This window comes from Lagopus muta, chromosome 2 (assembly GCF_023343835.1).
Source record: "Lagopus muta isolate bLagMut1 chromosome 2, bLagMut1 primary, whole genome shotgun sequence".
NCBI classification, from domain to species: domain Eukaryota; kingdom Metazoa; phylum Chordata; class Aves; order Galliformes; family Phasianidae; genus Lagopus; species Lagopus muta.
The window spans coordinates 5,042,509-5,070,464 of NC_064434.1; the positions used below are offsets into that span (position 1 = coordinate 5,042,509).

Sequence of the window (27,956 nt, forward strand, 5' to 3'; positions counted from 1 at the left end):
AACCTGCTTCCAGCCATGTTCCCTGCACACAGCAAAGTGGTTCTGGGCAAATACTACCAAAGAACCCTTCAGTGTCCTTTCCAGGAAGTAATCCATAATAACTTGCTGTATTCCCCTTATATTCACAAAAGGGAAGCCAGACCACAGGCACAGGGCTCCAGGATGCTGGATTTTAGCTCAGCCACTTCACCAGGCTCTTACATGGTGTTTGGAGGCGTTGTAGTGTCTGGAGGCAGAAAGAGACCCTGCAGCTGATCTGGATAAAGGAAAGAAACGCAACCTAAACAGAAAACATAGGGATTTAGATAGAGGTATTTGGAGTAGTTCAGAAGTGGCACTCAAGGACAAAAATCCCTGGAGAGCAGCTTTCTAAGCTTGTGTAGAACTCCTTGTAGCTGGTTGTGGAGCCCCAGGTTCAAGATCAGACTTCCCCACAAGCAATTTCCACTTCTGAAGGGCAAGAAAATCTGGAAGAATCAACAGCCAACTAACCCCAACAGGCAAGTCCCCACAAAGTAGCTTGGCTTCTACTTCAGCTGGTGCTTTTGAGAGCTTATGACTGATGAACGGGGAAAACAAACCCCAGACGAGCACCAAGACATGTAAGTGAAACCAAGTTTTGCTTTCTCAAGGTCATCATCACAGGAAGGAAATGAAGAAAAGGAGAGGGAGAGCTGGGATAAGTGTGGCGAACAGCTGGGGAAGGAAAGAAGGACCAAAAGGGTCATGGCTCCTCCTAATGATTCCTTACAATCCCAAATCCCTCCCGAGTCAAACCTTCCAGGGCCCCAGCATCAGCAGAAGGAAAAAGTACACGGCCACTACCTGCTTCAACAAAGCTAGTCCTTTTTGGGGGCAAAAAGACATCCACAACCCAGGTTCAGAGACTTCCAGGAGGTCCTCTCCAACCAAACCTACTGCATGACTACTTGTCCCAGGTCAGTACGAGACTGTAGAGAGTACGAGACTCCCAGTCAGTAGAGACTGTGGCAGCTCAGGATTCAATACATATCTAACTGCCTGCCTGCAAAACAGTCCACCTTCCAGCCTGCCTTCTTCCACTGCTTTCCTTCTCCAGTACCTTCCTGCTTTTTGCATAATGCATTGTGCAATCTACTTTACATATAGAGCTTTTAGTTCTTAAATTTATTATTTAGTGCTGTTTTCCGGTAATAAAGCAGGAGTATTGTTTTATTTATTCTTGCAGCCTGCACACGAGCACTTCTCTCTACAAAGAAGTACACAGCTTACAAGTGAACCCTTTTATGTTCTGCAGCACTGAACGGCAGAACAACCTGAACACAAAGCTCTTCAACTTCCTAGTCTCTGAGCAAGAAATCCCAGAGCAGAGCTTTACAAGGAACCTGGTAAATACAGACAGTCAGAGTGGCTGGTGTGGTACTGCTCTCTGTGCTCCCATTTATAAAGTTCTAAAAGATTTTTGGGCACTTGGGAAGCAAACTGAGGAAGCAGCTACCTTGCTCCATCACGTGCACAACCTGCATGAGGAGTAGGTGCATGACTGCTATCTTGTTTGTTGCTGAAAGGGATAAATCAGGTGTAGGAGGAGGAGAAGGCTATTTCTACTTTTACCTTGAAGCAATGAATGAACAGGAACTGTCTGGAGGTAAAACCACAGCAAAGAGCCGGGCGCTTCAGAGAGAAGCACACAGAGGTGAGCTGCAGGCAGGAGGAATGGGCAGCTGTTCCCAATGCTGACTGTGAGACAGCTCCAGCACTCAGGATTCACTGTGGCTTCGAGCCCCAGATAGCTGCGGCACTTTGTTTTCCCCAGGGCTAAAATACAAACCTCTCTCACCTCCCTGAACACCACCAGCACTGCCTCCTTGGCAGCAAACAAGCACACAGAGGAATTCAGGCTCCTGATCTCAGACAGATGCTTCAAGTTGTAATTAAGCACAATTTTCAACTTCTTCATCCCGATTAAGTTATAAGAAAAAGGCGATATTGCCTAAAAAGCACAGAAACACAGTGTTTAACATCACCTCACTCAGCAGGGAGGGCCACATCCCATCCCAAAGCGAATTTTGTAAAGTTGTCCCATTTTTTTGCATGCAGGATGGAGGCAGCATCTCCACGGAAGGGCTCTGAAGGAGGTCTTCCCACTTCTATCCGTGCTGCCACACACATCTCTCAGCAACCTTTTCCCTCATCCCAGAGAGGCCTCTGATGCACGGGGCGGGCAGCCCAGCAGCGAGCTGATGGCCTACTGCACTTTTTGGAGAACGTTTCATTGCCACGGAAGTGGAGGCCGCTCTGTTTCAGACAGCCTGATCAATCATGCCAAATAACTCAATTACCCGACGCGCTGTAATCACCCATATTTATACAGCAGGCGGATTCTTATCCGACACAGTTCATTACGAGGCAAACGAGAAATTCAGATGCACAAACATAACTATTGCCAGCACTCTATTAATTTCAGCTCGATTCAAACAGGGTCCCTGTGGGTAACAAACCCGTTTCTCAATACCAGACACTCCAGTCACACATTCCCAATTAGGCAAGGGACATTAAATGCCTTTCTACTGCACTCGCAGGTGGATAACGCAGCAGGAACAGTGGTCCAAGGAGTGAAGTATCTTTGCTGCCTGCAGAGGCTTCAGGAGAAAGATGTCACCAAATAACTGTGCCACCACCTCCACCGGGCTCATTGGAACTCTGCCAGCATCCCAGCCACGCTGCCTTAGAATCACAGAATGGTTGGGTTGGAAGGGACCCTAGGGATGAAGTTCCAACCCCCTGCCACACGCAGGGCCACCAACCTCCCCATTTCATAGCAGCCCAGGCTGCCCAGGGCCCCATCCAACCTGGCCTTGAACACCTCCAGGGATGGACGGGGCATCACAGCCTCTCTGGGCAGCTGTTCCAGGTTCTCATCACTCCCATAGTAAAGAACTTCCCCCAGACATCAAATTTAAGCCTTTCCTCCTTGAACTGCCTTTGTCACACTGGTGGCACTTCTGCATGGGTAGACCTGGAACCACATATACCCACATACATTTGTCCAGATATGAGAATGGAAATGAACTGTTCAGAGAAACTGAACCGGAGAAGTCACACTGCCAACAAAACCCACCATCAGAGCAGGACTGGCTGGGGAGCAGCCATCCTGTCCTCATCACAGGGCAGAAGTATTACTGAATGTAAGTGCAGCTATAGATCTAATCATGGAATATCCTGAGTTGGAAGGGACCAACAAAGATATTCTGCCCTTTCCTCTGCTCAATCTGAGAGCTCCCCTGAGCACAGCACAGCACAGCCACTGGTGCACAGTGCCCAAGTGCTGGCTGAAAGCAATGCATCCCACAGCTTCCTACTGTAAAGACACTGCCATGCCATGCATATCCAGGGTAGGATGTGCAGATGTGGAAGTTAAAAATAAGCAAAGAACAAAACATGGTGCCTGAAGCTTGTGGGAGTGCATAACGAGGTTATTAACAACACAAAAGTGTACGATGGAAGATAAGCACTAGCAGAATGCACTATAATTAAATTTTTACAGAACGGAGTTGTTGCCTGGGTTTGAAATGCTGGCTAATTTAACGCCTGCTGCATGCTGGTTTATCAGTGGTGCCCACTGCTTTGCCTGCAAGGAACACAAGCAGCAAGCCTAGTCTCTAATCAAGCTGTGTGTTTGGAGAATGCTACCACCCAGACCCCAAAAGGGGAAGGATGGAAGACATCCCACTCTGCCACACATTCAGGGAAAAGCAAGGACTGCTGCCATAACAGACAGGGGAAAAAGTAGTCAGGAATGAAAAGACAAGGAACACTGGGGGACACGTGCAGTAAGAGAAAGCTGTTGCAGCCCAGTTGTGCAGCTTTTCTGCCTAATGAAGCCTAAGAAAGATGAGGGGAAGAAGGATGGAAGGAACTTGGCCATCACTGGAGGTGAAGGAAGGAATTAACTTTACACCTGCACAAGTGAGGCTCCATCACTGAACAAGATTAGATGGGCTTTGGCAAGCCACAGGTCATAAAAGTGGAGCTAAGGGTCAAATGGAATCTGCCTAGAAATAAATTGCTAAATCAGATCTAACCAACTCACCGCCTTTTTAATAAAATGGCTCTGTATCAGTGCACCTTGCAGCCCGTGCTGAGGTTCCCAGTGAGGTTCCCCTCCTCTGCAGCTTCACCACTGCCCTTTAAGCTTTCCTGCATATCTGAAACTGGAAAGTTTTTGGTTTTGGTGAGAAAAAGAAAAAACAACTCCTTAATGGCAGAACTCCCTACTTGTATCAAATTCCTGCCATACGTAACTCTGATACGTTATTTGGACTCCTGTGGTTTCCAGCTCATGCCCAGAGCTCAAGGAGCACCACCAGCCCACCACACCCCAGGAGCACAAATGTGATCCCCCACTCACACTGACATGTTCTCCATCCCCACATATTATGCTGCACATTCCTTACCAAACTCCTGCATCTCTGAGCTGGGCCCCGTCTGTGAAACACTTTGGGATCCTTCAGAGCGAAGGTAATTCTGCACACTTTCAAAGCTGGGAATTTGGGGATATCAGGAGCAGTAAGACAAGACTGCGACATGGCTGCAAACCTAATGAGCAGACACAGCACTTCTTTTGACCTCAAAAATTACTTTTTAGGATAAAAGCGAGGAGAGGTCTTAAAATAAAAGCAGCATGATGAGACACTTCCACCAATGGCACTGCAGCATGGAGGCTGTTCCTTAGCATCCCAGAGCAGATGTGCTGCACTCAAAATGTCTTTGTCTATTAAAACTGTGTCAGCTTCAGAGACTCCAAAACTCCCTGTGGCATAAACAGAATTTCTAATGAACAGCTGCAGGATACAGGAGTAGCCGCACGAAATGCAGCTGCCGACATCACTTTCTTTGCCTGCCTCTGCCCACCTTCACCCTGCTGTTGGCTGGATCCCACCTTCCCCATTTCGGCACCTCTGATGTTCCCTCTCCCAAAGCTCTGCCTCCCCACTGTGCCTCCTACACCCTGCACAGCTCAGCACGTATATTTGGCTCACCCACATGATCCTGTCCTCCGTCCCCTGCCTCCAGCCTCCTGCTCCCCAGCAGGCTAGCAAACAGCCAGCAGTCTGCAGGCAGGTGTGTGGTACCTGGTTCCTCTATTGCCATTCATAATTTCCAAAGCCTGTGAGCACCACTCACCTCTTTAGAATCACAGAATCACTAAGGCTGGAAAACACCAATAGGATCCCCAAGTCCAACCATCAACCCATCAGCATCATGTCCACTAACCACCTTCTTAAACAGAATCAGAGAATCATTCAGGTTGGAAAAGACCTCTAAGAACCCCAAGTCCAACCCCAGCCTACCCCACCATGCCCACCTCACTTGATGGCACATCCCCATGGCTCTGGACACCCCCAGGGACAGTGACCCACCACCTCCCTGGGCAGCTGTGCCACTGCATCACTGCTCTTCAGGAGAAAAACCTTAATATTTAATCCGAGAGAGTGCTCTGCACCAGGGACTGCCCGTGTCTGCTCTAACAGAGCTGTGATTCCCACGCCAGCCCTCAAGCTTTGCTGCTGTTTTGACTGTTCACACTATGGGAAAAAAAGAAAAAAGAGCAAAAGGAAGAAATAAAGGGGAAAACATTATCATGCCAAACCCTGTAATTCTGTAGAACATGAGCAATCCTCGGGGAAGGATTTAAGCTGGGTAAGTTGAAACCCACTAATGGAGATTTTAGCTTCAACACTGCCTTGCAGGCCAATGCACCAAAGCATGACTCCTCATGACTCCTCCTTTAAATCCTCTGCCTTTGAAACCAAAAACCTGCCAAGCACACAGCCTGGTCCAAAAGAACTTCCCAACTGCACTCCTGAACCTAACTGTGTCCTGGTGGCTTGCTAGGGAAACAGCTGGAATGATGATTAACGTGCTCTGGCACTTTCTAACAGACCCTGCAATGCACAGCACTGCACTGGGAGAAAAATATAATCTGTTGTCTGAGGGCAGCCCCTAACAAGTTCTGGGAACAGCAGCACAAACGGAGCCTCAATTCTTACTGGCTCCAGGCTTTCATGGGGCTCTCCAAAACCCTGCAGAGAACTTCATTTTTCTATTTCCAGGGCATTTATAGGGAGTTCATGCTTCGGTGAGCTGTGTCCCCCCAGTCTGAGTGAAAACAGTTGACAGGTTCAAAAGTTATTGGAAGAACTAGATGGCAAAGTCCCATTTTATTAGAACGCTGTAACAAGATTAAAGAATGCAATACTAAGCAATAATGTCTTTTCAAAGAAATCCCTATTAACTGTTATTGAACAAGCAGTCCAGCTGAACATCTTGTGGCTTTGAGACAATTTGTTTGATCTAATCATACAGTGTCCAAATGCTTTAGCTGTTCATCCACTGCAGAGTGGTGATACTGGGGCAGCTGCTTCAAACTGCCACAACTGTGCAAAGTTAATGACTCTACAGCTTCTTGGAGCTGGCAGCAGGATGTGCAGAGCTGGTCTGAGAGCTGACGGGATTTCAAAGAGTTAACATCACTAATGCACTTCTGTGGGCCAGGGAAAAACATCCCAGAGAAACCATGTGCCATGGATCTGGTGGATATGCTCTGCATTTATGGAACTGCCCCACTGATCTGAACCAGCACAGCTGCCAGCTCCCAACAGAATCAAAGAATGGCCTGGGTTGCAAAGGCCCACAGTGCTCATCCAGTTCCAACCCCCTGCTGTGTGCAGGTCAACAACCAGCAGCCCAGGCTGCCCAGAGCCACATCCAGCCTGGCCTTGAATGCCTGCAGGGATGGGGCATCCACAGCCTCCTTGGGCAACCTGTTCCAGTGCCTCACCACCCTCTGGGGGAAAAACTTCCTCCTAACATCCAATCTAAACCTCCCCTGTCTCAGTTTAAAACCATTCCCCTTGTCTGCCCACCCTCACAAACAGCCGTTCCCCCTCCTTTTTCTACGCTCCCTTCAAGTACTGCAAGGCCACCATGAGGTCTCCCTGGAGCCTTCTCTTCTCCAAGCTAAACAAGCCCAGTTCCCTCAGCCTTTCCTCACAGGAGAGCTGCTCCAGCCCTCTGATCATCTTAGTGTCCAACTCAATCCAAACACTAGCAGAGGAAGTACATTTGGAAAGGTGGAACTCACTTTGGCTGGGAAGCACCAGGCTTAAAAAGACCTCAGGCAGGAATCTCCAATGCACAGCAGCTGTTTTTGCTGGGTGAGTGGGGCCAAGTATCCTCAGAGCAGTTCAGAAATGGACACTGGGATACTGTGCCAGCCAAGCACTCCTACAGACAAAGCAATGGCTTTCAATACTGCCTGCTATACATCATCCCAAAGACCAGACCACTTCCAGCTCAGGCCATCCTCAGGACCTACTTGCTGAATAGGTGCCAAGAGGTCCTGATGAACAAGGATGCCACCAATCTCTCTTCTAGTCACTTCCATCAGTGACTATGTACAGGAGAGCAGAGTGAGCAGTCTCAATCTTCCCTCTGTGATTTGAGCCACAGACAGCAACAGATCTTAAAAATATAGCAAAGGACAGCATAGCTATCTCCCTTTTATACTTAATAGCATTGACTGACTCCTAAACTAAATATTGTCATTCACTGGACAGAAGCTGTTCATGCCCAGAGTAAGCACCTGGTGCCCAGCCATGAAAAGGAGCTGTTGTCAGGATTTGGGAAATCTTCCTGAGAGCCTGGAAGGGCTCAGCAGCAGAGCTACTAACCCTGCTGTGACCATGCTACACAGACAGACATGAGGCATCGGCTTGGAACAAAGTCCTTAAGGTAGCCACAAAATCCACAACTCCATTTGGCCACTGTACAGACTCCAGTAAAATAATAAAGAAGCACAAAGATGGCTGCATTACACCCAACCAATAATCCCTTCACTTCAGCCCTTACTCCTAAGTGCCCGTTTCCAGCCGCTTTGGTGCCAAATACTCATACATCATAATCACAGAACAGCTGATTCAGAACAATTTTTCCCTAATAGCCAGCAAATAAGAGCTGTATGAGACCTTGAAGAAGAGAGCTTCTCACCAAAATGCTTTTCTGGAGCGATTAATCACGTACATTCTTATCAGTACAAAGTCTGAACTGTTTAAAAAATAAGAAAAGGAAAAATGAAAACTACCATAAGCACTTGGGCTTCACAGCTTACTGCAGCAAGGCATTCCACAGCTGAGCCCTACAAGTTAATTTCTCTCATCAGCTCCAAATACAAAACCTCCAAATTCCACCTGTGTGCTCCTTCACCGATGCAGTGTTGCACAGCTCTGTAATGATGGATACAACTGAAGCCAGACCCCACTCTGCACGCAGCAAGAAAGCTGCAGGAATGCAAACAGCACCTTCCAATCCCTCTCTCTGTGTGATGTCCCACCACGTGCTCCTTTCTGAACTAGGCAGTAAAATCTTCAATCCTTGTGACCATCAGCACTGGCAGAGAAGTACCATCACAAATCCCTACTGCCAAGAGACAATTGCAGCATCAATTCACACTCCTACTATTGTCTCACCCCTCCTGATGGCTATTCTTGTTCTTCATCACACTCTGTTTGTGGAGTAGCCCTCCCTCTCCTTTATCCAATGTCCTCTATGCTCTGTTTCCATTCCAGTCATTTCCCAAATTTGTGCTGTTTTGGTTTTTTTTAATTGCTCTCAATATGTCACTCTGTATTACTCAACAGCAGATTTATTTAAACGTGTCAATGCTGTTGCTTAGCAGATCTGAATGCGCTTTACAATTTAAGCCTGCTTCAGAATCACGTTCCTCTTTCCAGTCCTGGATCATCAGGAACTTTGGGGGAATTAAAAATCAGTCCAGCTCTACAGGCACTCCATGGCCATGGCTAGGAAAGTGCCATTAGAGATCCATATAGGTAAGAAAAGAAAAAAAAATCACAAAAAAACCCACCCCAGGAGAGCAGGAATTCTGCCAAAAAGCCCACTCGATTTTTCACCTCTGTCAGGAAGCAGTATCAGATGCTATTTGCTTCCATTTTCTACCTTGTACCCATGAGCTTGAATAGGAGCCCATCACATAAATGATCACTGAGAGCTTTGAAAAGAGTCCTAACACAGAGCTAATACCAGCTTTCCCCAAGCAGCAAGCTAATGTTGTGTAATGGCCTTCACATGCTGTATGAAAGGCCTGGAAAACTCAGGTGAGAGCATGTTCCGACCTCTGAAATTAGGCTGAGAAAAGGCAGGTAACATGCTACTCAATCACATCCACAGTGTTTTCGGCTTGGGCTTTTCCAGCTCTGTGAGTAGCAAAGGCACAGACCTGGCCATTGCCCCCCAGGCTCCCACCTGCACCTGCACGACATAAGCAAGCTCTGGGCACCAAGTCAGCATGAGACAGGAGCTGTCCCAAAACCCTTCTGAAAAAGGCTGAGGAAAACTGAGAAGATGCCACCACCCTTCTGCAATCCACTGAAGCAAGGGGTAGTGCACATTCAACCCTGCAGCATGGCCACTACCAGCACCAAGCCTTCTGTATGTTCCTTCATGAGGGCATCTCTACGGGTTTATCCCAACTCCAGGCAGACTCCACACACCGAGCTTCATCCTCTGCCCAAAGGTCTTTAGCTTTGTCGCCACTTGGTTTACTGAGAAATACTGGGAAAATTTACTGGGAAAAGCAAATGGTATCCTGGGCTCCATCAGCAGAGGGGTGGCCAGCAGGGACAGGGAGGTGATTGTCCCTCTCTACTCTGCCCTTGTGAGGCCCCATCTGCAGGGCTGTGTCCAGGTCTGGAGCCCCCAGTACAAGAAAGACAGGGAGCTGTTGGAGAGGGTCCAGAGGAGCTGCAGAGAGGATCAGGGGGCTGGAGCACCTCCCCTATGAGGACAGGCTGAGGGAGCTGGGCTTGTTCAGCCTGGACAAAAGAAGGCTGCAGGGTGACCTCATGGCAGCCCTTCAGTACCTATAGGGAGCCTACAAACAGGAGGGGAATCAACTCTTTACGAGGGGAGATAACTGCAGGACAAGGGGAAATGGTTTAAGTTGAAGGACGGGAGATTTAGGTTGGATGTCAGAGGGAAGTTCTTTACCATGAGAGCGGTGAGGTGCTGGAACAGCTGCCCAGAGAGGCTGTGATGCCCCGTCCATCCCTGGAGGTGTTCAAGGCCAGGTTGGATGGGGCCCTGGGCAGCCTGGGCTGCTATGAAATGTGGAGGTTGGTGGCCCTGCGTGTGGCAGGGGGTTGGAGCTTCATGATCCTTGAGGTCCCTTCCAACCCAACCATTCAGTGATTCTGTGTGATTCTGTGATTCTGAAATCAATCCCCCGATTCAGACTGCAAAACAAGCTCAACAAATCACCCCCACGTCCTTGGAAAGCGATCCTACAAAGTGAGACAGCCCAACCAAAGACAAAATTTGCATTAGGACCCACCAAAAGTGTCGCTGATGGGTTTCCAAAAATAACCCAGCTCTCTTTCAGCACTGCCTGATGTCCATTTACCTAAAAATAGCCCTTCCCACTTGGATCGATGAAGAGAACTGTCAGAAGTGAAAGACCCCTCATCACTCCACACAACCCACACTGGCCCCAGGAGAGCCAGCTGGATGAGCCTAATGATTCTTCTCCAGCAACAGCTGTGATTGGGTTTCTTTCCATTTCGTGTGATTAAAAAGAGAGACAGATAAAAGGACAAAAAGTCCAAGAATTCAAAAGGCACTAAAAATAAAATAGTTTGTATTCACTTGGCACCCTACCTTGACAGCATTTTCTACATTATAGCTAAGCAGTCCTCAATAACCCAAAAGGAAGACAAGTAATTTATAGGCAGGGAAACAGAGGCACGGAAAGGTTAAAATACCCAGAATCATCGATAAAATCAAGCAATAATGCGTTTAAAGGACAGGCACTCCTGATGTACCTCCCTGTATCCGTGCCCTAGGACCCCTCTCTGTTGATTCTTCATGGAGCCCAGATAATTGCTACCACTGCCTGGCACCAGTAAATCAATGCAGGAGAGCTCAGCACTGCTCACCAGGAGTTACAGTCCATTTAGCTGATATTTAACTGGTTTGCTGAGCCTCTTTGCATCTCGCAAGGAAAGCATGACTTTGTCAAAATGTGAAGGTAGTGTCTTAGCAATGGGATGCCTGAAATTAATCTCTTCATTCAAACACACTAACAACTTAAGTGTCTCTAAGCAATTGTAAAGGCTGTATTAGCTAAGACAATGAAAGCCTTGGAGCAGCCAAGTCAAGATGAAGCCAAAGTTATCTGCAGTAAGTTTGCAAGCATTAATTGTGACAACAAAAGTTTGCTCTGGAGAATATCTGTGGGAATGAAGAGGTTGGCAATGCAGCTGGAATGGCTGTACTCACCTTGCCCAGCCCCTAAATGGAAGCTAAAGCCTGTTGACAAGGATGGATGGAATGAATCTTCCTGGAAGCCCAGGCCACAAAGGGGAAGTGGGAACAGCACAGACGTACATAGGTAAAGTGCACCTCACCAATTCAATGGCAACATACAACAAAGCAATCTGCTTGATAGGTGAGAGGAGATGGTATTGACTGCCTTGACCTTCTGCAAGGTTTTTGCCATAGCCTCCCAAGAAATGGGTAGACAGGGCAAAACCAAATCACTGGAACAGAAGCCTGAGAGGTGGCCAACCCTCCAGGGTCAAACCTCAACTAGACAAAGCCTCCAGCAACCTCACCTACCTTCACAGTCAGCTTCACTTTGACATTGGATTAGAGGCCTCCAGACATCCCTCCCAGTCTGCTTTGTTCTATGATTTAGAGAAATGTCAAAGAGAAGTCAGAAGTCATCCCTGGAGGTATCTGAAATGGATAAAACTCTCATGCTTAGCTAAAAAAGAAACAAACTCTTCAGAAACTATTATAATTTGGTGACCTGGAGGAAGTCTCCTCCATTTCCCTAGAGGTTAACAGAGGAGAGCACATGGTCAATTAAGGCACAAACATCACTTTCATATTAAAATTCAAGGTGCTTCAGTGGTGTTGTAAGACTTAATACCTGTAGGAGGTGATATGCATCCATGACAGCAACGCTCTGAGCTTAGATGGGCTGGGTCAACACTGAAGGACATTTTAAGGATTCCTCTGCTCCCATCTCTCCTTTCAACCACTACATCGTCATTTCCCCAAATCCTTTCATGTATCCCACACAGAGATGTACACAAGGTGTGCATCCCAGACTGGATTCCTTCTGGTTCCCTCAGCAGGACGAAAAAACAACGGCTCAGTCTCTGCCTTTGAATTCAAGGTGACAGTAGGATTTTTGTTCTCTTTTTTTTTTATAAAAAAAAAAAGCTTTATTCTTCTCGAAACTCACTTTTGGATAATGAAAGGAAACCAGGGAGATCAGTTCTTCTGTTCCCATTGGAAAGAACAACTACTGAGTTTGACTAAAGTCTAAAGTTATTTTTGCAGATTCATTTTCCTTTCCGCTTACTCTATCAGATGTCTAACCAAAATCCACAGACGACAAAGATTTACATAGCAAGAGATATGCTGCTCCCTTTGAGGCGAGGTCCCACAGGTTGCCAGACCTTGATGAGATTGCTTGGTGCCATGTCTTACAGCAATACAAGCTGCTTACAACCTCTGGAAGCTCCTGCCACCTCAGTGCAGCACCTGCTCCTCTCTGCAATCTCTGGCCATGTTTGGTGAAGATTCTGCTTCTGTGAACGAGGCTCCTGCTGCCCCAGCTCAAAGCTCCCTATTGCCCAGGGTGACTCCATAGATCCTGGGTGACTGGTCACAGTGACCACTTCAGGATGACCCAGCCCTGCACCTCAAGTGTTCCTGCTTATCTCCAAAGGCAATCTGAAGACACGCACTAACCTTGGGGGGGAAAAAAGGAGCTTTGATAAAGGAAAGCCACCAGTGGAGGGCAGTCACACACATACACAACAGCCAGCATCCTACTGCCTGATATTGATAAAAAATGCACCTTTTTTTCCATTCCCATTCATCAGATGAGTTTCAGTGTTTCCCATTCTGCCTTATTTAAGTCCGTGCCCTTCTTCAGGACACTTAAGCAGCATCCCATGGGCATGCAGAGTATATTCACTTGAAATTAGGCTACAAAACCTGAATTCTTCCAGACTCCCTGCTCAGAAGTTCTGCTCTTCTTACCATATAGAAGGACCAGCCACACCTTACAAGCAAACCACATACCAGAACACCAATACTTTCCACTTTGTATTTCAGAATTTAACAAAGTTCCAAATTATGATGAATCTCCCCAGGTGGTTTTTTTTTTCCTTAGATGTGAGGCTTAAATGTCAGGGTGCTACCCAAACTGTGCACAAGAATACAGAAGCTGTGATGCACCACAAGCAGATCAGCACTAGCATGCCTTCAAACAAACTTTACCCATCTAGGCGATACGTGCAGCACATGAAGGAAAAAGACAAGTGAAGGCCATATAGGCCCCGTGTCAAACAAGCTAACTCACAGAAGGCAGCAGTGCAGCCCCCCCAGACAGCAGTTTCATCCGTGCTATCTGGAGATGAAAGGCTATTATCTTCAGAGCCTTGACAAAACAGCAAACCAAATCAAATTATGCTTTAGCGAGAGGTAATCCAATAGTTTCAGCTGAGCAACTGTTTGAACAGTCATAGTGTTCTGGTACAAAGGTTGAAAATCAATAATTCCTAAGTCCAGCTCAAGGAGATCTTAAGAAAATGGAAAACAAAGCACTCATTTTCCTTCATCACCCCAGCAAGCTCAGATCCCCTTCTGCAGCTCAACCAAGAGAGTGCATCCATGCTCAGCTGAAGCCCAGCACAAGCAGATCTGCAAGCTGTGTCAGCTGAAGCCATCACCCTACACTTGTAGGAACAAGCTGGTCACTGTGTGCTGCAAACCTAAGGAGAATACATCAGTCACAGTGAGTAACTTGGGCTCTGGAGGCAAGGAGCCTGCTTGTGAGCTGGCTATAAATAGTCAAGGACGAGGGGTATTTTCTGCCTCTGATGCACGCCTGCCTGCCCTGCTGCACAAACCCTTTGAAGCTTGTATCAGTCTGCCTTCATAGAAGCTCTTATGATTCAAAAAAGCAGGAGATGGAGGGAAAGGGTTTGTTCAGGAGAGCCCAACCACTCTAACTTCTATACCTTGGGGCAGGACATCCTGCAAATAATGTCCTTGCCAGTACTTAGCTGGAAGACCCAGGGAAAGGCAGATGCTCCTGGGAGAGACTCCCTTCTCTCCAGTTTTTACAGATATCCAACTTTTCATCACAATTTTGTTCTATTGGAAAAGTCTCTTTAAGATCTCTGCTAATCTAGGATGCTGAGCATCATCATTTCCTGGCAAAATATTGTTGATAAACAAGTACTAAAGAAGCAACCAAAAAAAAGAGGGAGCCAGCCCAACAGACATCAGTGCTCTTCCTCTGACCTCAAAGGATCCCCTGCACCCAAACCTGTTTTGGGCACGGGGTTCTTGTCGGGTGCAGTTTGCCTGTGTGTTCCTGTGCCACAGCACTGCACCAAACAACAGCAAAACCCTGAGGCCTTTCAGCCAGGAGCTCAGCACTCTACAACCAAGCCCCACTTTTCAGTACCTCTGGAAAAAAAGGGGAAAAGGGGCTGTGTGGGTTTGGATGTGCCACCTGGTCCTGCACCCACACCAGTGCATCTCTTAATACATACCCATGAAATACGTGGGAAGATGTACAAAGGAGAAGCTGAAGTGTCAAGGAACTTCACTTCCCACCTCTTGAGAGTATAATACGAACCAACAGAGCAGAAAGAAACGTAAAACATCATTTATCAAAGCAGCAACAGAATTCTCTGTCAAAGGCAAGATTTCACAACAAAGATGCTTTTGGCATGGGTGGATTCCTGACAAAACAACGAAGCAACGTGAATATGATTGTTTCTTTGCACAGACTGCCGAAAAGCTTTCAGAAGCTTTATAAAATTGGAGCTACTTATGTCTAAGAGCTACAGTGTAAAGGTGGGGAGGGAGCTTCCCGCGTGCAGCTTTCATGACAGCACTCAGCAAGAGGCATGCTGCTCCTCGAGCACTCTCCCTTCCCTCTCACCGAGCTCAGGGTCAGCAATCTGCAGAGCTGGGTCCCTGCTTTTGTTCCCCTGCCTCCCTCACTTCTCCCGTGTTTTCCCCACCCTCCCTTTGATGGAAAGAATGATGATAATGCCAATGAGGTGATTTGAAGCCTGGCTCCTGGCTGCTCTAAATGCAGCCATGTGAAGCAGCAGGATTCTGCTGGTGACATTTGGACCACAAATGAAGTCCCCAAGAGCAATAAACAATCAGGTAAAGAAATCTGGAAAGAAATTACCCAGCACACCTCGTCTTCTTGGCCCCCACGAGATCCATATAAAATGTGTTAATGCATCTGATTATGATCTAAATTACATACAGAGGCTCCTGCCAAGCACTCAGTGAAGTTTCTTTATTGTTAAGTTGGAAGCTGTTTAAGAACGGTCCAGTCATCATGTTTCAAATTAGATTTGGGAAAAAAAACATTTTCCTACTTCTGCTGGCTCAGAACATGGGCTTGTGGGAGAAAGTCGACGCGTGGTTTTTCTCTGCTGAAGTGAGAGCAGGAGAAGTGGTGACAGCACTAAAGCGAGTCAGCCTATTGCCTGTCCTTGTATCATGACCCGAGCTGAGCAGATTTACTGTACAGTGGCATGCCAGAAAGTGACTGCAAATGCAGCTGGCTTTTGAGATGCATTTTTCCTGAAAAGAAAGAAGAACCACCACAGTGCTTGCACACAGACTGCTACCTTCCACACACTACAGAACCTGGAAATAGTTTCTGAAAATGTTACGTTTGGTAAGAATGGCTTGAAAAGCATCACACAAGACCTCGTCCATGCCTGCAAGGGCCGGCTTAGCTGTTGCTCTGGCCCAAACCAGCAAATCACTGTGTTGTTTGGAGGCAGGCAAGAAAGCTGTTTTTCTCCCCTCACTTTCACCTAAACCTCAGACCAACCCAAGCTGTGTTATCTTCTGCTGACATCTGACTGAGCCTTCGCTGCACTGCTCAGCACCAGCTCTGCCCTCCACTGCTGGTTGCACATGTTAGAGGCAGAGCCAAGGTCACCTTGCTCAAGAAGCTGTTTTTTTTACAAGCAAGGTCTCTATATATTAAAGATCCATCTTCCATCTATTACCCCTGCCCTTCAAGACATACAGCTGTAGCAACAACCACATAAATACAGACTGGGAGGGCCTGACAGGAAACAGCTAGCACATAATAGCTTTGACACAGTTACTTTGCACTACCCATACCTGTAATACACACCACAAATAGCTGCCTGCACCTCATCTCAAGGCACACAGCTCACTGTCAGCACGGCACATCACTTCATATTCACAGCCAGTGTCCAGCATAAGAGGCACCTGAAGGTACCTACCCCTCCCAGTTCCTGTGCTGTGTGAAGACATCAGCCGATACAAATAACTGCTGGCTGAAACTGATATTGCTCCATGGGATGACGCTAGAAGCCAGGCATCAGAAAGCACATTCAAGAGAAGCCTGTACTGCCCAGCACGTGTGTGCTAGGGCTCACGTTTGGGCAGCTCAGCTTTCACCTCCAGAGACCTACAACAGAGCAGCAAGATAAACAATGCAGAGACTAGGGGAGATGTTAGACCTGATTTTAGACCTGAGACATCCTCGGCCTTTTAGTGTTTTTTTCCTATAGGTATTAACAAGGCAATAAGGTTATGAATGTGAGCAGCACTCCTGCATGCAGTGAAACTCAGTGTAAAAAGATGAAATTTTGCTAGTCAGCTTGTGCAGAACTCAGCCCAAGCCTTGTATCAGCAGTTCTGCAGGAAATTAGGGCTAGAACTTCCATTTCTAGCCAGCACTGTAATCCAGGGGTTTCAACAGCAAAGGTGTTTTAATGAAGGATCACAGGCTGGATCTCAGCCAGCCGACAGCACTGTGCTAAAAGGAAGTCTTTATCTCCACAATACACTGAACAACACGCTAGGTGCTTGAAAACAAAGCCTACGCTAACAACCAGATTTTAACCTGAAATTCTGCATGTTGGCATTCTCTTCTGCTGCAGGTATAACTGATTCCCTTACACCATGCTTATTTTCTCTCCATCTAAAGGGAAAAAAAAAGGATTTTCTCTTTCAGCTTAACTTTGAGGCAAGATGGAAGACCACAGCCTTCCTCAAAGAAGTGAGATCTTTTGAACTCAAAGTCAGCAGGCTCTCACAGGAGCTGAGCTCAGGGGCTGCTCTGGAATAAATCAAAAAGGATTTACTCTTTCACTCAAACAAGGCAGAAAAAATCCCCTAGATGTACAGATTTTCAGCTGGGGATAGGAAGATAGTTATTAGGTTAAAAAAAAAAAGGACAAAAATGAAAAAAAAAAAAGAAAAGACAACTTACAGGAGTGCCATTATGGCTTAATTGCCATGATCCTGTAAGCTAAATGCTACCTGCATGGCTGGATTTCCTGAAAGAAGTCACCAGCACAGTTGCTAGGTCTGCTGGAAGCAGTTCAACCCAAGTACATGTGGAGCAGATGCTCCGAACTCAACACAAGGACACAGCACTCCTGGACAACTCTGTGGACAGCGAGTCAAAACAGGGGCTTGAACTGGTCATGCATCATTAGAGATGCAGCTGTGATTTCTCACAGATTAGCAGAGTTCGAGGGCAGATGGGACCCTGCGAGCACCCAGTCTGCTTCTTGCTGTGTCACAGGCCATTACATTTCATCCAAGTTTTCCTAAGAGCAGGAGTTGGATCTGGCAACCTTAAATAACTGTGTTCCCAGTAACAACTCATGTGCTATTTGCACCCTGCTGCCTCAACAGATTTGCCTGGGATACAACAGCCCTTTAGTGGCCTTGAGCCTTTGGCTCCTGGTTCAAGCCCAGATCCATCAGCAGTTTCATCAGTACTTCACAGCTCAGTGAGGAACACAAATTCCCATCCTCTGGCTTCATTACAGGAGTGACAGGAAAGTTGGGGAAGAAGAAATGTGCTGCTGGCAGCAGCTTCCAGCCTCTGCAGTGAGATTGCCCATGCTCCCCTGTCAGTCACATACCCTCATGTTAGCTGTGCATCAGCAGCCCATGGACTAATCCCTACACGGTGAGCCTCCCTTGGCTATGAAGTTTGTTGAGGTAAGAAGAGAAATGTTCAGATCACACGCATCATTTCAGAGCTCAACCTCCCTGCAGAGCTGTGTGCCAGGATTGGGATCCTCAGCACGCCAGTGAGCTCAGCCCGTTCATGACAATCAATGCTTCTTTAAAAAAACAGAATTTAAATTGCTGAAATCAGAATCTTGTGAAACATCACTTCTTTGCCTGCAGCTCTGCCAAGTGAAGTTGGCGAGGGCTTTTGGCAAATTGCAAGTGATTAAATGAAAGAGTGGGTGGCCAAACACATAAAGGGCTTGACTCAGATGCTGTGAGTGACACCGCACCGGTGCTGTCCAGCTTTCCCCATCTGTTACCAATACTGTAATGTACATGGTGAGAAGGGAAAACGGCGCTGGAAAATCACAGAGATGTTTTGGTAGATGGTTAAAATACGGCAGGGAAGCAGCAATTTCACGGCAGGTGTAAAGCAGAGCCGTACTGCAGAGCTTGGCTGTGCCTTACCTGCTGCACTGCTTCTTGGCTCAGAGCTGTCCTGCATCACACATCAATCCTTCACTACTTTTCTTCTTTCCCTTAGTGTTGATCTCAAGGGTGCTTCTCTTTAATACAAAAAACAAACAGAACCATATGTACTTAAGAAACACATTACCCATTGCCTAGAGGCATTGTGCAAGAGATGCTGCCCATTAGCATGCTGGCTAAAAACATGCATTCCAGAAGAGATTCGTGAAGCACCAAAGCTCCCATGGAGCTGAACTGGGCTGGAGGACACGAGCCATGGCAACAGGCATACAGCAAAGGACACCTTGGGTACCATGATACCCCAAGCCAGGAGGAATAGCCACAGAAGCACAGCGAGAAGCGACCGGCACGTTTCATAAATACCAGGCTCTTAACAAGAAAGAAGGGATATTTCAAGTCTCTCATAGCTAACAGGAGAAGATGAAGGTCACCAGCTCTGTGCTCCATCAGCACAAAGCCAGCTTGCAGCGAACACCTCCAGGGATGGTGACTCCACCACCACCCTGGGCAGCCTGTGCCAATGCATTATTACTCTTTCAGAGAAGAAACTGTTCCTAATATCCAATGTGTTCTCAGCTCCCTTAGCATAAAACACTTCCACGACAGCACTTGGCAGCCAACAGCTCTGGAGTACACACACTGAACCATTTCCCACCATAAAAAGGCAGCTACTTCACTCCCTCAATGGCCAGGGGAGCACCACAAATCCCCTGCCCTGTTCCACAACACCCCAGGAACTCCACCACCAGATCCACATTCAAGTCCAGCAACTCCCAGTAATTCCTCATCCCTTTTTCCTAGCTCAAAACCCACTTCAGACACAATTCTGCTGCAAATAATCATTTAAACATACAGAAAACTGAAAGAAAACAAAGTACCTTCTGCTAACTGAAGCTTGAGGATACAGGACTGCTGCTCAGCAGCCAATGTCTCTGCTGCATGTGGCATTCCCTTTTGTTTCAGAACATAAGTGCTGTGGATCAGGGCCATGCCCATCCTGCCTTCATACTCCTACACAGCTCTGGCAGCCAGCACAAGCAGCACATCCCAAGTCTCCCTCTTCCCACCCTTACTGTTGCTAACGTGTTCCATGTTCGCTGCCTAAGCTCTGCTGTCAGGGACAAGAAAGAAGCTTTGGTGGCTGCTGCTGGGCTCTGGCATGGAGGTTGGCAGCTGCCTATAAAAGCTCCTCCATTCTCTTCTGTTCAGCTGGCAAAATGCTTCCCAAGCTCCTCCATCTCTGAGTTGAGAAGCAGTAAACACGGTGCAAAGGGAGCTCTTCTCTCTTGCAAGCTGCAAGGGATGGCATGTTTCCATCTGCAAAAGGCTACAAGGTGTCTGCAGAAACAGGAACTAATAGCCATGGCCCCTCCAATCCCAGCTCCTCCCAGAACTGCAAACTCCTTCCAGAGTTCCTCAGTAACCACAAGTGATGGTGTTACTCAACAGCCACAGCTGAGGATTTTATTTCAACAAGCCCTGCAAAACCCACGAGCAACAGGACACAAGTTCAGCACCTGCACACTGTGCTAGCTGGCAAGGCTTTAGTGCAAGCTTTGAGTGCATACAGTTCACAAAATAAAAACCTATACTGGTTAATTCTTTAAGTCATTGTTTATTCCGGGTCCATGAAACTCAAGACACACTGCTCCTGGGGCAAAGGACCTAAGAATGGGGACACGTACGAACGGTGAGCACCTTTTAACCCACTGCTCAATGCGATGCTCAAACTTGCATCATCCCAACTAATCACGCTCCTGAGTCTTTCAAGCACAATTCTAACACAAAGGTGCTCATGGGATGAACAACACCTCACAATAAAAGCAATGCCTCCTCTCTAACAAACTCTGTTTACCACATAATGTAAAACAAGATATATTAGTGACAGCGACCAGAGTACAATATTAACAGCAGCAGCATTACACCACCACCAGCTCACCCTAAAAGAAAGGCTGTTTCTCTCCCCACTCCCCATCAGAGATGCAGTAGCAAGGAGCTGTTACAGCTACATTTTATTTTTTATTAGTTCTTACAAGCCAACTATGCTAAAAGATTGCATCAGGAATTTAAACTGCAGTTGTCAGCAGAAGTGAAGGACACTGTGGGATACATTTTATTCTAGCTCTTTTATTGCTGGCTCCTTGGAGTGATTCAAGCAGCTTAAGGACTTGAGAGGTACTGTCACAACAATACCTGGCCCTTAGCAAGCTGCCATTTAATTTAAAAAAAAAAAAAGCAACCAGCAGCCTTTCCAGCACTGACTGGACACACAGAACAAGAGTCAACAACTGCAGATTGCTACCAAAGTGCTCCCCGTGGAGATGTGCCTTCTGAGACACTGCTTGTGCTCGACAGAAGGGGAGGTGGTTCCACAGCACATGGGAAACACTGATTTCTGCAGCCCTGCACACATCTGTGACATGGTAACACAGCTGACTTCACCTCCCCTAGGCTACAAATGAAGCGTGGGATCTGCCGAGGCGTGTGATGGGCTCCCCATTGGATGGACTGCAGAGGGATGGAACAGGCTGTAATTGGGTTTGGTGTGTCCTGCCCACTACTGCCCTATCACTCAGGTGCAGTAATGCCACTTCCCTGAGTGCCAGTCTCCAGAGAAGAGGGCAGAGGGCTGGAATGCAGCATGACTGGCTCAGACCTAGGCCAGGAAAGACTCAAACAGCACTGGTACAAGCAGAAATGCTTTCAAGATTCCCATAACAGAAGGCAGCTGCTTTTTGTCCAGGCACCACGTAGGGGTTCTGCTGGACTCTTCACTGCTGACAATCAAAAAAATGATTTAATTTGCATCAGTTATCCCTTCAACTTGTTGCTATGCACCAACTCAAGTGCTTGGAGCTGGAAAGGGATGCTGATCTTCAGCCCTACCCAGCTCTGCTGGGCAGAGCACACCACACTGCTCCAACATCCCCTGCCTGCCTGCCCGGCACAGCACTCGCTCCTACATCCCATAATGAGAACTAACCTGGAAAAGGGAAGAGCGCAGTATCTTGGGAGAGAGCGGAAGCACCACTGAATCCTAACTCAGAAGAAGACAGAAGGCAGCTGAACTCAGGTCACTGCTTGCCTGGGGCATGGGAAGAGGCAGCCTTGCTGTCTGCACCATCTCAATTACACCGCTGAGCTGAAGCAAGAACCCAACCTATGTATCCTAAGGCAAAAGGCAGCTTTATTTGTTGCCTCCAAAGTGTCCCTGTTACGAAGGTGAAGTTTTCTGCAGGATCCGATGCTCTACAGGTAATTTATTTGACCTGCAGAGACAGAAGCTTCAGCGCAGTTTTCAACCACAAGAAATTCCCACACCAACAACCTGAGCAACTCCAAGATAAAACCACCCAACCCCTAACCCTGACCCCAACCACGATGCTGCTGCCTGCTCTATTGGAAAATAGCTTGTTGTCAGCTCCTAGCATGCTGCAGGTCCCTCCATGTCACCCTCTGCATGTGCAGACACTGCACCGAGTTGTTCCACATTGCCCACAGCAACAGCTGAAGATGCCCCTGTGAAGTCAGTAGGAACAAACAGAATGTGCTTTGTGAAGCATGGGATTTTTAAGCAGAGATGGCTCTTGCAACCAGACATGGGATTTTGTGGTTCTTAAGCCTGGGAGCAATTTTTTACTGCATTAGAAGTGCTTCAGGTCACCTTTGATGCAGAGAGTCACCTGTCAGCTGTCAGATGGTGGCTCAGTAATGCAGTATCTGCTCCTTACCCATGGGCTCAGAGCCTCATGAACCCCTGTGCCATCTGTACATTGCATGTTTGCACTCCAAGACACTTCTTTGATGTGCTGGCCTTCGGTGAGCTGAAGCCCCTAAAGGTCTTTGAAGATAACAGCAATCTGCATAGAATTATATACTTAATGGATAAGGAATCCCTCCATTCCTCGAAACATGAGTTTTGTTGTTAAAAAAATGCATGTGAATTAAATTGCATTTCAGTCTTTAATTCTCATTTATTTTGCTAAGCAAACAGGGCTGCATTTGGCGCAGATGGAGGAGAATGGCACACACCACACAGATGTGCTCACCATCATTGCTGCTCACACTGCTGTCAGCCTTAACCCAGCTCCTGGTTGCTGCTGTCCATGGGAGGAAGGCAGCTCTCTGCTGCAGAGAAGGAATACCAGTGAGCTTATGCACACATGAGAATCACTTGGAAAATAAGAAGAGAGTATGGATGCTTAGGGCAAAGCTAAGCCATTGAGTATGTTGGACCAGGCTGGGTATCAGAAAACAATTATTTTCTGAAAGAGCAGTGATGCACAGCTGCCCAGGGAGGTGGTGGGGTCAGCATCCCTGGAGGTGTTCCAGAACCATGGGGATGTGGCACTGAGGGATGTGGGCAGTGGGCACGGTGGGGTGGGCTGGGTTGAACCTGGGGATCTGAGAGGTCCTTTCCAACCTTTAAGATTTCATGATTGTAACAAGTGTTGGAGATGGGAAATTTCCAATGTAAACAAATAAGATCCTTCTGGAAATTAAACCCAGCACCTCAGATGCAGACCCAGCTGAGCTCACCTTCCATCCAGCAGGAACTGAGGATGGAGAATTTGCAGTCCCAGGTGGCCGTGAGCAATGTGCTTACCAGGAGCTAGGGAAAGCAAAGCAGAAACCTAATGGCATTGTGGAATATTTGGATGTATCTGTCCTCTCCTCTGACCTCCTTCTTCTGCAGCTTGCTAAATGTGACCATTTTTTCCACTTCTCCTTTCAATATCCACTGAAAAGCTTTTACTTTCACCCATCAGTACCAAAACCAACACAATCTGCTTTCATCTCATCTTCTCCTGACAATTACATCCACTTGCTTCCCTATTTTCTTTTCTTTCAAGGCTTTCATCCACGCTGCTTTTTTATCTCACTCACCTGCCTGTACCATCATTATTTTCCATACTGTCCCCCATGCTATTATGTATCTAAAACCTGCTTTCAGCATGGCTATTTAAGCCCATTCTCCTGCACTCAGGTAGATGCATATTTCTGTTGAACCTACAGCAGACCCTCCAGCTTCTGCTGTACTAAATGATATTAAGGAGATGCAAAAGTCCAGTGGAAGTTTGGACAATGCAAAACATTAAATAGAGCTCTTTGATATTTAAGAGCTGAAAGTTTTCCAGGCTAATGCAGGCAACGTCACATAAAACTGGCAATATAACCATCTGGGCCCATTAACTACACTTGGTCTATAGCATTTGCTGTCTGAATTGTTTATGCCTCGTTTGAGCACACAGACTACCCAGCATATTAATGCTCTGGAAAAGAATGTGGAGAATAGAGCTAGAAATGAGGGACCATTTGGGGTGCCTGTTGTTATGCCAGAATGACGATGAGGCACAGAGACACAACTCTTGATCACGTGCCTTTAAATGACCCAGTGAATACTGAAATCCCACACTGACAAAGCTCTCCTCTAAACAATCCCTCAATTCCTTCCACGTGCTCAAGTCAGCCAATTGAGTTGTTATGATGAGAGCTTTGCAGATAGTGGGGCTTGATATGAGAAAAGGACAAGTGCACAAGGATGCTCCATGCAGAAATAAGGTGGATAAGGAGCAGAACGGTGCCAGGATTCATTTTTGCAGAAGAAAAAGATAGCCAAGGAAAAAATCCTTTGTAACACAGGAGAAAAGAACTTTCAGATAGAAGCCATTTGCTTACTGCTTATGCTCAAGAAGACATTTAGGGATAAACATTGGATCTTCAAATGAAGGTCCTCTGTGGTTGGCTTGTGCTGCTTTACCCAAAGTCATCCAACCCCCTGTTGGAGACATCACACATCCTTTTCACATTAGAGCAGTTGGGTGGCATGAATAATTAGCATGCAAGCAGAGGGATGCTCAGCAGGGGTAAATTAGCTGCATCAGAGAAAAGCAAGAGGCACATTTAGAGCCTGTTCCTGCACAGAAGTCCTTCCCTGTGCTGCAGACAGATAATGCAGCAAAGTACACAGGAGCAGCACTTCCCTTTGAGAACATTTCCTAAGCTTCCCATCAGCTGTGGAAATTTATTCAAAAGGAAGTGGTCCGAGCAAGAACTTCCAGCATTCTCCTGTGCAAAAATCACTCTCGCTACAGCGTTTTGCTTTCACAGCAGAAATGATGCTAAGGGATTTTGCCCCCAGAAAAAGGGAACAGAAACCGCCTTTGCAGTGTCTCTGTGCAGAACTGTACTGGCACAAGCTGTTCAGAAGCCACCTCCTGACGTGGTCTGTGTTGTGACACCGGATTGATACATCCCATGCCTTCCTTTGTGACCATGCCACGGGCTTTCTGCATGAGCAGAACAGACTCAGCATCTCTGCATCTCGGCATCCCCACAGCTAAAGTGTGGCTGCGTGTCTCCCAGTGAGCCCAAATACCTCCTTTGAGTCACAGGACCTCCAAAGAAGCACTGAGGCTTGGTCCAAAGAGACAGAATCCATCCCCTCCTGGTCATTTCCTCCAATGCCCAATCACAGCAGTGCCTATCTCCTAACCTCCCACTCTGAACCACTCAAACTTCTCATCCCTCCAGCAGACCTGGCAGTACCCAGCACTCTCTCCCCAAGCAAGGGAGTTCGGTTTTGTTTGTTCCAGACACAGCAGGAGATTTAAGAAGTTCAAGTCCAGATCTTTCTCCCCCTTCTCCCCTGCCCTGCTGCTCTCTGCACATGTTCTTTAGCTTTTCCCACGTCTATTTTAAAAGTACGGATACGAGAGCTATAGAAGCTACTTCACCAGCATCCCCATGGAATCAGCTTTGGGAAGTAAAAACATCCTTTTTCCCTATCCCCTACTTGCACATCCATAGATGGCATTACTCACTGCTGCACCATCGTTCTGGGAACTCGAGCAGGCTGGTGGGCTGGGACAAGCCCCAAACCTCTTCCCAGTGCCCACATCTCTCCAGGCAAAGCCTCTGTCCTGGAATGCTTCAAATCCGGTTTGTGGGAGCGGTGGTTTCATAAAGTCATCTGGATTACTCCAAGCCATTTATCATATTCTAATAATGATTTATGACTCCATCGGTTTTCTGAAGCCCACAGATTTTCTCAGCACCAATTCTGCACTCAATGAAGATCATCAGAATAGCCAGGATGAAGTTATTACTACGAATTACTACGTTCAAACTTACTATGAACTACTGTGATCACATCTGCAGTGCTGCAGCTTTATCACAGCCTTTATGTGACTTTTATTTCTCATACTGGTAAAGAAATGAGCAGAGATGAGAGCTTAAACCTCCTTCAACAGCTCTGGCACGGCTCAGCCACCCAACACTGAACTTGATCACAGCTGTGATATACCACAAGTTCAAAGGAAGCACACTCCCACCTAAAAGCACAAGATAATCCAGCCCATTTCTTTTCACTATGGAAGGATGAATTAAGTGGGAAAAGTCATCCTTAAAAATAAATCTGATTGTCTACTGACCATTAAACAAAATTAACTTAGAAAACCAGCCAATCTAAGTGTAAGAATTTGAGAAGAGGGTTCTTTCAGCCTTATGAGGCTCAGAGGTAGGGAGGGACTGGGAACAGGAGGGGAATCAACTCTTTGAAAGGGGTGATAACTGCAGGACAAGGGGAAATGGCTTTAAATTGAAGGAGGGAAGATTTAAGTTGGATGTCAGGGAGAAGTTCTTTACCATGAGAGCAGTGAGGTGCTGGAACAGCTGCCCAGAGAGGCTGTGGATGCCCCGTCCATCCCTGGAGGTGTTCAGTGCCAGGTTGGATGGGGCCCTGGGCAGCCTGGGCTGGTATTAAACGTGGAGGTTGGTGGCCCTGCGTGTGGCAGGGGGTTGGAGCTTCATGATCCTTGAGGTCCCTTCCAACCCAACCATTCTGTGATTCCGTGATTCCATGAACAGCAGCTTCTACTAACCTAGAAATGACTCAGATCTCAGTGTACCCACATACAGATACACATTTTACTGCCTTCACCAACATACAACCATACACGCATACATATTTTCACACACACAGAGCACCAGCCCCACTAACCTTGCACAACCAGATACGGGGTCTCCAAAAAGCACCCAGTGCTCTGAGAACGATAATCTCACAGCGCGCTTCCAGCAGCTTCCCAAAATCACACACACTGTAACAGCAGCAAGGAGAGGATCCAGTTCCAGGGAGGCATTCAGCAGTGCTTAAGCAACACAGCTTTTCTCTCTCCTGCTCCAACTCCCTGCCCCTATTCCCCAGCACATTTCCAAATTGGCTCAATTTTGGTGGATTTGCATGGGAACTGCAAAAGAGACATCTGCCAAACATCAAGTCATTGCTCCCAAGAGCAGGGGCAAGGCAGCTTAGAAGGGAAAAAATGGTCACTGTGCTTTCAGTTTTATTTTTTTTCAGTGTAAGAACTGTGTATTTTCTCAGCCTCGTTCTCCACAACAGCTGAATTGTTTTCACTGGAGCATTCCCAAGCAGCACATCCCTTTGCAGACAACTCGCCGAAACCATGTTTGACAAAATATAAGCCATTGAAAATAAGGTTTTCAAACACAGAGCACCTGGCAAGCTTTTAATAATGACTATTTCCATCAGCCCCAACTGCACCGACCAGCAAACTGCTGGCCAAACAGCAGAGAGGTTTTACATCAACAACCATCTATTCCCACAGGGAAATTGTGGCTGGAAGATGCTTAGAAACCATTTACCTTTCCCAGATGGAATCTGCATTGATCCCCTTTCTCTCATTACCTACCTTAATTTGCAGTTTTGTTGCATTGTCTAATTAAGGACACATGTTCCTTTGGATAAAGATCTCAACATCTTGCTCATCCATAAAAGTTACTCAGCACAGACGCTGCCTTGCAAGCAAAACCATTGATTTTAGCCATGAAGGTACCAGTTTCACATGAGCATCCTAACAAGTGCATTTAAGCAAAATTCTCTTTAAGCATCCTTGTGTTCATGCATGGATCCCTCACAGCAGGATTTCTGAGCGAGCAGAAGATGAATGCTTGTTGTGATACACAGTATTTCCATAATCAGGATTTCATGTTACTCAAAAGCAGTTATTTTTTTTTCTTAGAGTCTCCAGCAATCCCTGAAACACGTACAGCTTGGGACAAAGGAGATGGTGAGCAGTTGTACACCCTGTGGTATCTCAGGGGTTGATGAAAAACAGCAGGGAGACACTCCCAGACACCTTGCTGCCTGCATCTGCCTCTCCATATCCACGGCCCATGAAATCCCATACTGCACAAACCCAGGGGCAGCTGAGCTAAATGCACTGAGAGCATACAACAAAGAGACAGAGAGCTCTGTGAAGGATGCAGATACAACCTGACACTGCTGGTCCTTTGGGCTCCTTCCTTTTGGCAGCAGG

At 47.0% G+C, this 27,956-nt stretch overlaps 1 protein-coding gene across 14 annotated transcripts in view; it reads right to left on the bottom strand.

Annotated features, from left to right (window-relative positions):
- EXTL3 (exostosin like glycosyltransferase 3) overlaps positions 1 to 27,956 on the bottom strand; it is a 131,932-nt gene that overhangs the window by 32,438 nt on the left and 71,538 nt on the right. For 3 of the 14 annotated variants that reach the window (XM_048937336.1, XM_048937335.1, XM_048937327.1), the window contains one exon: positions 18,598 to 18,695. The exons of 10 other annotated variants lie outside the window; for them this stretch is intronic. The gene's annotated coding sequence lies outside the window, so the exon portion shown is untranslated. Of the gene's footprint in view, positions 1 to 18,597; positions 18,696 to 19,496; positions 20,816 to 27,956 lie in introns of those variants that run through there. One more of the 14 variants, XM_048937337.1, reaches the window with a different exon arrangement.